The sequence below is a fragment of the Cornus florida genome, unplaced genomic scaffold (assembly GCF_030987335.1).
Source record: "Cornus florida cultivar Cherokee Brave unplaced genomic scaffold, ASM3098733v1 CherokeeBrave_3.0.0_Hap2_Chr04, whole genome shotgun sequence".
Classification (NCBI taxonomy): Eukaryota; Viridiplantae; Streptophyta; class Magnoliopsida; order Cornales; family Cornaceae; genus Cornus; species Cornus florida.
In genome coordinates, this window is record NW_026775574.1 from 22,285,451 (window position 1) to 22,294,607 (window position 9,157).

At 36.4% G+C, this 9,157-nt stretch overlaps 1 long non-coding RNA gene across 1 annotated transcript; it reads right to left on the reverse strand.

Moving 5' to 3' along the window:
- Window positions 1-7,332: 7,332 nt before the first annotated feature.
- LOC132302207 (uncharacterized) lies at window positions 7,333-8,661 on the reverse strand. The gene is made up of 3 exons (XR_009480770.1): window positions 7,951-8,661; window positions 7,801-7,858; window positions 7,333-7,522 (listed from the first exon to the last, which is right to left on the reverse strand). It is a non-coding gene; the product is annotated as an uncharacterized LOC132302207 (long non-coding RNA).
- Between the last annotated feature and the right edge of the window lie 496 nt (window positions 8,662-9,157).

Genomic DNA, 9,157 nt, shown 5'->3' on the forward strand with positions numbered 1-9,157 from the left:
AAATGCTATTAAGTTAAAAGATATCCATAGAATAATTTCCAGCAATCTTTCAACACAATTTATAGAAGGCGTGCACAGTTTAGTAGTGCTCATCATTATTATTCTGCCCCTAGAAAAGGACTATTCCATTGTCATCATCTTCTCTTGCTCATAAACCACGATTCCTGAAAAGAAATATTTTGCCTTTTAGGTAAAAAAAGAAGCCTTTTGGTACCAGAACAAAAAGTACTACTGCAAAAATCACATCAACAAGGAACAATAACTACCATGTATTGTACACCAATTAGACAAAACGACCATAATAGCAACATAAAACATACAGTAATTTTTAGAAAGCTAGGACATAACATAACACATGCGCACAATACCTTTTTGTATTTAATCTATTAAAAAGGCAAACATAATGCAATAAAAAAATAGTAATATCTAAGAAACAAAAACAATTGCAAAGAAAAACATACAGATCATGTTTTCTGTCAATGTTCATATGCTAAGCAGGTTTGGAATGGTTTGGAGGATCTTCTGAAGTGGCATCCAGGAGTCTTTTAGAATGTTGAACAGTGTACAACTACTTTGGTGCATTAATTAGCCAATGATAATGTCAGAAACAATCTGCTATGGACTGTGTTCTCATATGTTTGATAGTTTCTTAGGGGTTTTGATTATGTGATTTCCTTCTTTGTCTCAAGGTGGAAGTGTTTTATTTGAGATTCTTCCTCGATGGTAATTGTACTTTTTAGGGTTAATTACAATCACACCCCCAGAGGTTTGTCCTATTCACAGCTAGATAAAAGTTGGCCCATTTTTGAATAATAACACCCCTTCAGGTTTGATAAAATTAACAATAACACCCCTATCACCTCTGACGAAAGGTAAATTCACCCTATTACCCTTTGACTTGTGAATTGACCAATTTGAATAATGAAATTACCATTTTAACCTTCCTAATTATTTTAATGGACAAAACTAACCCTCTATACTCTCTCTCTCTATATATATATATATATTTATATACTCTGTGCCCAAAAATGAACTTGATTTCGGTTCAATGAATCCACAAAACAAAGAACCATAAGCAATAAATATGTGTGTGTGTGTGTGATAAAACATATTAAGTTACAACTCCAAGAAGTGATACCATTGCCTGTAACTAAATCTCAAGACCAAACCTAATACATCCCCTGCTTCTTTAGCGATATAAATACTCTTATCACTAACCTTCAACATCATCATCTCTGCAAAATCCATAGCCCATTGATTCAAAAATAAAAAATAAATAAATAAATGCCCTACGTGAAGGTGGTGAAGGAGGCGATGGTAAGTGGCATTTGGGGGTATACAGATCCACTCTTAGATATACATATAATACATACTATTGCATTATATAGTGTGTGAGTGAGTGTGTGTGTGTGTGTGTGTGTGTGTGTGTGTGTATAACCACACAAAGAAAAGGATACTTAAATATATAATAGATATAGAAAGAAGATCCAAAAAAAATCACCCACCCACTACCAGGAACGTACTGCATCTTAACGCCGAAGACGGCAACAACGGAGTCGCCGGGGAAATCAATTATCTTAGCACCCAATTGCAAAACCCAATCCAATAATAATGGTCGAAAGTTGAAGACAAACGTTCATTCGTGATCTTCAATTCCATTGGATACACTTGTTACTCCGCCGCAGCCGCCACAACTTGGGCCACCAATACTTACCCAAAATTTTCAATTAGCTATATTTCTCTGCGACTCCCAAAATAGTAGCGATCTCTAAGAAAACACGAAATCAACCCAAGTAAGAAAACAATAAGATCTGCTGGAATTGACAACAAAATCCGCAATCAACCGGTGACATCAAGGAGGAGGACAAAGGCAATGGTGTTGCGCAAAGCCAACGACAGCAATTTAGGGTGGATTGTACTGGAGAGGGAGAGAGAATGGATGGGTGGTGGCGATGATGGGTAGTGTAAGGATGGATAAAAGGTGGGCACGGTGGGAGGAGGTGGAAGTGGCCATGGTGATGGTGGTCACTGTGTACATGTATATGTTTGTGTGTGTGTGTGTGTGTGTGTGTGTGTGTGTGTGTGTGTGTGCATACATATAATAGAAGCCGTTTTTGCTTTATTTGCAGGAGCAAAGGTGAATCATATATAAGGTGAACGATGGTGGCGAGGAGTGGAGAGAGAATGGGCAGATGGTGATGGAGGTGGTGGTAGTGAAGGGGTGGGTGGTGGTGGTAGTGGCGGCGGCAACGGCGATTGAGAGGTTAGAGAGAGAAAGTAGGATATATGGGTTAATTTTGTGTTTTTTTTTTTTTTTTTCTAAGGGGGTATTTTAGTCACCTAATGGTTCTGATACTTTAAATAAAAATAAAAATAAAATATTACAGGGTAAAGTAGACATTTCACCTCTTTTAAGGCTCTATTTGGCTTCAAAATATGATAGGGGGTGTCATTGTTTGAAAATAAGCCAACTATCATCTAGTTGTCAATACAGCAAACCTCGGGGGTATGAGTGTAATTAACCCTTTTTTTATATCTATAAAATTTTCCATCATTTTTGTTTTCTTTTTTTTTTTTGGGGGGGGGGGGGGGGGTACATAATTAAAAAATAATAATGCAACAAAATAATCCCAAGAAACCACTAAAGGCTAGTGTGAGTTTCTTCACAAGGTTAAAAAAAAAAAAAATCACCTAAGAACAATTCCTAAATTATTTTTTTTATATACTAAAAACCGTGAAATTCAAATAGTGATTCTGGATTAGGAGAAATATGTCTGGAAATGAAACACAAAAGGTCTATGAAGAGATGGAACTCTTGACTTACTATTAAATGAAACTGGTGTACTATCCAAATCCTTAAGATGCACAAGCTTTAAAAAATGGGGGAAGGGACTAGAGCTTGGTTTCATCAAAATTAATATTAAATGTTGCCGAAGTAATTCAAGACCCAGGTGTCCAAGTGATATCAGTATTGGCCTACTTTGAAGGGTGATCTCTTCGGGCAAAATAAGTATAACACACCAAACCACACATATGGATCAATTCCGAAAGTTAGTGCTCCATGACCAAGTTAAACCATAGCATTCAATTTCTCATTTTAATTCGGTTGGGTAGGATGATAACGCTTTTCAAGGAAAAAAATGAGTTGATCATAGTTTATGGCATCAAATTATAATGCCAATTTCACAACGGAAACATTAATAGAATATATCTAGCGGACTTCTACCCTATACTCTCTTGCTCTCCATCAAAACTCTCCAACTAATTTTAATGGACACTCATCCCAATATGGAATTATTTTATTTTATTTTTAAATGTTTCAATAAGTTAAGTTCATTCAAAGAGCACTCATGCGGGGAGTGCAACCCATATACGAAAGCCACAAAACACAAAAAGTAAACTCTATAATCCCTAGTAGATCTATAATAAAACCATTTTTTTTTTTTTTTGATGAGTATAATAAAACCATTAACCCAAAACAATAAGGTACTAAAACTGAAGAATTTAAACGCCAAAAAGAGGAAATATGAGATAAAATAAAAACAGCAGGAGAGGAGCGATGCAATGTTTATATTTGTTACATTGTTTAATGCACTAGTTATGACCCTTGCTCACAAGTGCCCGTGAGCCCTTCTTTTTGTGCTTTAAGAGATTAGGTTGGTTTACACTGGTTGTAGCCAAGTGAGATCATTTTTTCCTGGAGTTATTGTCGTTAAGGGTCGTGACTTCTCTGCATTACACAGCTCAGAGTTTCAGAATCCTTAGAGAAGATTCGCAAGCTTATAAAGTTTTGGTCCAGCGATCAACTTTGTGAGAACAAGGCCGTTGGTGCGCATGGAGGCTTAAGCATGGTGGATTTTATGGACTCATCCAGTGGATCTAAGACATCTAGAAGGATATTGTTTCTAAAGGTAATGAAGTGGATGATCCTTCTAATTTTGCTGTCACAACTTCATATAATGGGAGTGAAATTCATGAAGTTGCAGGTTTGAATAAAAATTCAACTAAAAACTGGAGAAAAGAGTTGGTCACTAGTGTTTTCAATAGAATACATGTTGATTTAATCCTCCAACTCTCTATTAGAGAATGGTGGCTCAGATTCTAAGCACTGGAGACTTACATAAAAAGGAATGGTCAGTGTTAAAAATGTTTATAGGCTATCTATGCAATTGACGGAAAGGTATGACCCAACTTCAAGGCGTGCTTATAGTAGTCATCAACAGGAGTTTTCATCATTGTGGATAAGAATCAGGAAAATTAAAAGCATATAGTTGGAAAGACCAACATTATATTTGATCACAGAGTATACAATATATTAGGCTTTAAATACGTACTAAACCTATATAAGCCTTATACAAGCTTTTTCACAAGCTTAACGAGCTGAGCTCAGTATTGTTCACTCTCAGCTCCTTTATTACAATGATGAACAAAAAAGGAGAGAGAGGGTCACCCTGCCTCAAACCCCGCTAACTGCTGAAAAACCCATTGAAGAATCGATCATGAGGACCGAGAATCTCACTGAGAAAATACAAAACTCGATCCACTTCGTCCATCTTCCACAAACCCCATCCTTTCCAGCAGAAAAAGAAGGATACTCCAACCAATCCATTTGGGATTTGCTTTTTGATATGTTGATTTATGAAGTTCCAAAATTTCACTTAAAGCCCATTATATTGTATATTAGTATGATTTAGTACATATTTAAAGCCCATTTACTCCAATTACTATGGAATTTGGGAAAGAAATCCCAGCCCACACTAATACACCTACGCCTACTAATTCCCTATCTTGCATATGAAGCTCCAAAAATGTATTCAATCTAGGATTATTTACTTACTGAACGAACACGAGCCAACATGGTCTGAAAACAAACCACAACACATCGAAGATGCCCCATGTGAGCTTTGTTCGCCTCACGAAACACAATCGTATCATCGACAAAGAGGAGATTTGAGAAATCTCCATATAACTAGAAGGACCTCTATCCACCCTGAAGCCACTACTATATCCCACAGCCACGGCCTGCCTCATCAGTATGTTGAATGCCTCCATCACAAAAAATGAACAACAAAGGGGACATAGGATGTCCTACCTTGGACTCCTTGAGATACCGAAGAATCTAGAAGGTGCCCAATTCACCAACATTGAGAATCATACCATAGAGATGCAAAATCTGATCCACGTCATCCATTTCCCGCAAAACCCATCCTCTCTAGAATGTAAAGCAAAAAGCCCCAAGTTAACATAGTAGTAAGACTTCTCTATGTCAAGCTTATTAGTCACACCCGATACCCCACTACTCAGTCTAGACTCAAATCAACACATTCGCTGGTTATTAAATCGAATCTAGAATTTGTTGTTGCCTACCAACAAAGGTATTCTGTACTTTCGAGATCACTCCATCCATGGCTTCCTTCAATCTCAAAGCAAGGATTTCACCTATTATTTCAGCTATTAGTTTGAATAGACTGCCCACCAAACTAATACATCTAAGATCCTAGACTTCTACAGCTCCTTTCCTTCTGGATGAGACCTAAACAAGTAGCATTCAAAGATATCTAGAAACTACCACATCTATAGAAGAAATTGATTCTGACCACCTCCCAATCACACCCTTACCCTGAAAGGCACTATTGAGGACTGAAGCTCACGAACTCCTATTGTATTCCAAACATTCAGATCATATAGGATACACTCGTGAATTTGCTCCAAATCAAATAAAAACATGACAAAGTATTTAGGACATGTACGTTCAGATCATTTGCAATTTTTTCGTGAAATCTCAAAGTTTATAGATGAACATGAGAAGCACTTGACCATTGCTTTAAAGACCTTAAAAGAACACGAGCAATGCACGAACTAGCCATCATGCATGGTTCTCCACTTAGCTTGACTTGACCACGAGTTCAACAACAAAATCTCCAAAATCAACAATGACATTGCCAGAGTAACATTATAATTCCATGTCTTAACCGCGAAAGACATTAAGTGAAGTGAAAGTTGCCACGTCGAATCACCAAAATAATCTTCCTTTACCTTTCGGGCACATAAGTGCTACTTTGTAGAAAATTAGGTGGATTAAATACAAAATTATGAAGGCATTGTAATTAAAAAAATTCAATAGAATATTAGAAATTTTAGTTGGTATTGTCATAATCTTGATTGTAAAGCATTCATTGTGATGAAATGGCACCAATTAATGCATGAAAAGCAGGAGATGATTGAAAGGGACATACCTTGGACCGAAAATGAATTGTTAGCAGCGTAACACACACCAACAGGCACGGACCTGCCTGGGGACTACGGGGGGCGAATGCCCCCTCTGGAATTTTTTTTTCCTATTATATAGTAGACTTTTTAAAAAAATATATGCCATGCCCCCCCCTGAAATTTCACAAATACACCCACTATATAAGTCCCCAAAATATATACCATGCCCCTGTATTTGCTCAATGATTCCCAAAATAAATACCCCCTTGAACGTGCTCAATGATTAAATGAACAAAAAATATATTTTTGCTTATTATGATGATTTGAATTGTAAATGTGTTCAATGGGATCCTTTTGTTGTTTTTGGGACGCATTCCCCTTTTGAACACCTTTAATGAATTTGCTTAATTATCCAAAAAAAAAAATTTGTTATTAAAAGGACGCCCCCCGACATAATTTCCTGGGTCCATCACTGTACACCATCAACATTTCAGTGTGATGTCAAACACAAAAGTCATGGTACTCTTGCCTACCACTATATGGGGAATACTCACTCATGGAGTCACAAATAAAGTGTAAGCACTTAGAGATGGAGATACAACATCTAAGATAGTGGAGAGATTCAAGTAGATTAGGCCAGATTGGACACCAAGACAGCCTTATAAGAGAGAGAGTGGCAACAACCATGACAAACAACAAACCCTCGGAAACCCAAGGCCACTTGTTACAATTCTCACACACTTATCATCTGTGTCTCGATTTAAGAGTAGGTAAAAGCTAACACAAATTTTCCAAGGGAAAGAGATATGTAAAGGAGGAATTTGAGGATGGCAGGTGCATTTGTTGGTGATAAATTCCATAAGCCCACAAGATAATGGTGTGTGGTGAATTTGTAATAGAGATACTGTAAAGAAATTTACATCTTGTCTCTCATTATAGTGCTCTGGGGTTGACAAAAAGAGAGACCTCAAGGTATCCCAAGTCTCACTAAACAACAAAACCCTAGAAGTCCAAGTGAACTACAACCCAACCCAACCCAACCCAACCCAAACACAAAGATCCATGAGTGAGAATGCATGAGACAATCTTTTAAGTAGTGCAGTGTGAAGTGAAGATGCTCCAGAGAAACAACACATCACAAAGACATAGTATTGGAATTTATAGACCATTATGAAGAGCACACGTCAAGGTGAGATATTTAACTATCCACCTGATACAAGGTGAGACCAATAGATAAAGAGAAAAGAATCTATTGAAGTTTCAAGGGAAGAAGACAAACCATTTTTGGAGATATTTCACGAGTTGATTTCTCCTGTAATTGAAACAAACAAACAAATTAAGACATTATACCAAATAATACAATTCTTCCAACACAACTCTTAGATATAGCCATATACAAAATTTTGAACATCATATGAGTACAAATATTAATACAAGCTGCAACAATGATGCATTAGTGAAAACTCTACAGAACTGACACTTAAATCATCCAAAGGCTTTTTTGAGAAATAAATAAAGATGCAAAAACTTCATTTAGCATAAAGAGTAATGACTAGTCAATTGAGATCTGAACATCAGAGTGAAACATACTCATGAGCAATCAGAGCGCCGATACCCATCAGAGTAACTACAGACACCGGAAAGATAGCTGATATAGGAAAACAAAATTATTTGCATATATTGGTGAAAATTGAGACACAATTAATTAAAAGAGGGAATGTAAGGTGGGGAGAGAATTACAAATTTTAGCAAGCAACGGCAGTTTACAGAACTGTCTATGCATCTTGAGGATGTCCATCTGAAAGAAACATTTTATTTATACAAATGAAATAACAAGAGAGAGACTTTTATCATCAAAATTCGAAAATAAAAAGGCCAATTATTTGCTAAAACAAAAGCAGGGGGTATTTTATTAAATCGATAAATGAAAGAAGTAAACAAATTTAAAAAAAAAAAAAAAAAAAAAAAAAAAGCTCTTTGAAATCCAATTCTTCTGAAAACCCTAGCACGGAACAGAATAATAGCTTGAAATTTTTCACAGTAATGTAAAAAGTTTAGTAAAAATCAACACATAGAAGGAGAAGAAGAGGCGTCGTACCAGTAACGAAACCCTCCGACTTCGCTTCGCCTTGCTTGCCTTCGCTTCTCTTCCCTTCTCTTCGTCCTTTTTCTGATAATAAAATTCTCAGTATTTCTCTTTGTGGGTGGAGAATTGCTGGATTGGAAATTATTGTCTTGGGCTCCTCACCCACCCAACTCTTTTTCATATAATTATACTGGCCTGGCCCAATCTTTTCTTCCTCTGTCATTTCATCCTTTATTGTGGGTCTTATCCCAGTAGTCCACATTTGTATCATCTAACCCAATCCTCAAAAGTCCAAAATGTAAAGCCTAGAATTAAAATCTATATAAGGGAAAAAAACAACTGTTTTTTTTTCTTTTTTTTTTTGCATACCTATATATATCTTTAATAATCTACTAAACCCATTGCCTTACCTGGATTAGTCAGTCAATTTTAAAACAAACTCCAAATACACCAAAGTACGCATTGATTATATTATTAAATTACTAATTTACCCTTGACATGTTATATTATTTGCCAAACTAGCTTAAAAACTCTAGCCCCTCTTGATTTCACTTTTTTAGTACTCGGTCACTCGTCATTTGCATATTGCGACTACGCAGACGACTTTTACTCTAGCCCATCTCCGAGACCACCTCTAGAGATTTTCTCATCTATATCACTCTTTATCTAGAGATTTTGTTGTTTCGCCTTTTCATGTAGAGATCATGAAATCGGTGGCTTAGACTTTGGAGATCGGTACCTTTCCTAAACTCTAATTATATTTCTTATCTGATACATCATTTGTTCAACCTACCTGTGACTAATTTCTAAACACAGGTTGATCAAATCCATGCACAAAACTAAGGATTATCAAAACAACTA